The sequence below is a fragment of the Arachis stenosperma genome, chromosome 2, assembly GCF_014773155.1.
Source record: "Arachis stenosperma cultivar V10309 chromosome 2, arast.V10309.gnm1.PFL2, whole genome shotgun sequence".
NCBI lineage: Eukaryota > Viridiplantae > Streptophyta > Magnoliopsida > Fabales > Fabaceae > Arachis > Arachis stenosperma.
In genome coordinates this window covers 74,465,987-74,467,379 of record NC_080378.1, presented here as the reverse complement: position 1 = coordinate 74,467,379, position 1,393 = coordinate 74,465,987, and the positions used below count along the sequence as shown (strand labels likewise).

Sequence of the window (1,393 nt, the reverse complement as noted above, 5' to 3'; positions counted from 1 at the left end):
ATTTTGAACCTCAGATTCCCATGGTTCCTCATTGGGGAACTCAATGGAGGCCAGTGGACGTCCCTTGAGGTCTTCCTCAGTGGCGTTCACTGCCTCTTCCTCCTCTCCAAATTCGGCCATGTTGATAGCCTTGCACTCTCCTTTTGGATTTTCTTCTGTATTGCTTGGAAGAGTACTAGGAGGGAGTTCAGTAACTTTCTTGCTCAGCTGTCCCACTTGTGCCTCCAAGTTTCTAATGGAGGACCTTGTTTCATTCATGAAACTTTGAGTGGTTTTAATCAGATCAGAGACCATGGTTGCTAAGTCAGAGTGGCTCTGCTTAGAACTCTCTGTCTGTTGCTGAGAAGATGATAGAAAAGGCTTGCCATAGCTAAACCTGTTTCTTCCACCATTATTATTGTTGAAACCTTGTTGAGGTCTCTGTTGATCCTTCCATGAGAGATTTGGATGATTTCTCCATGAAGAATTATAGGTGTTTCCATAGGGTTCTCCCATGTAATTCACCTCTTCCATTGAAGGGTTCTCAGGATCATAAGCTTCTTCTTCAGATGAAGCATCCTTAGTACTGCCTGGCGCATTTTGCATTCCAGACAGACTTTGAGAAATCAAATTGACTTGTTGAGTCAATATTTTGTTCTGAGCCAATATGGCATTCAGAGTATCAATCTCAAGAACTCCTTTCTCGATTTGTCCCATTGTTCACAGGATTCCTTTCAGAAGTGTACATGAATTGGTTATTTGCAACCATTTCAATTAGCTCTTGAGCTTCTGTAGGCGTTTTCTTCAGATGAAGAGATCCTCCAGCAGAGCTATCCAAAGATATCTTGGACAGTTCAGATAGACCATCATAGAAAATACCTATGATGCTCCATTCAGAAAGCATGTCAGAAGGACATTTTCTGATCAATTGTTTGTATCTTTCCCAAGCTTCATAGAGGGATTCTCCTTCCTTCTGTCTGAAGGTTTGGACTTCCACTCTAAGCTTACTCAATTTTTGAGGTGAAAAGAACTTTGCCAAGAAGGCATTGACTAGCTTTTCCCAAGAGTTCAGGCTTTCTTTAGGTTGTGAGTCCAACCATGTTCTAGCTCTGTCTCTTACAGCAAAAGGGAATAGCATAAGTCTGTAGACCTCAGGGTCAACCCCATTAGTCTTGACAGTGTCACAGATTTGCAAGAATTCAGCTAAAAACTGATGAGGATCTTCCAATGGAAGTCCATGGAACTTACAATTCTGTTGCATTAGAGAAACTAATTGAGGTTTAAGCTCAAAGTTGTTTGCTCCAATGGCAGGGATAGAGATGCTTCTCCCATAGAAGTCGAGAGTAGGTGCAGTAAAGTCACCAAGCACCTTCCTTGCATTGTTGGCATTGTTGTTGTTTTCGGCTGCCATGGG

The 1,393-nt window shown here is 42.2% G+C and overlaps 1 non-coding gene across 1 annotated transcript; it reads left to right on the top strand.

Annotated features, from left to right (window-relative positions):
• The first annotated feature begins 877 nt into the window (after positions 1-877).
• Positions 878-985, top strand: LOC130964040 (small nucleolar RNA R71). Its single transcript, XR_009080152.1, has one exon. It is a non-coding gene; the product is annotated as a small nucleolar RNA R71 (small nucleolar RNA).
• Positions 986-1,393: the final 408 nt, after the last annotated feature.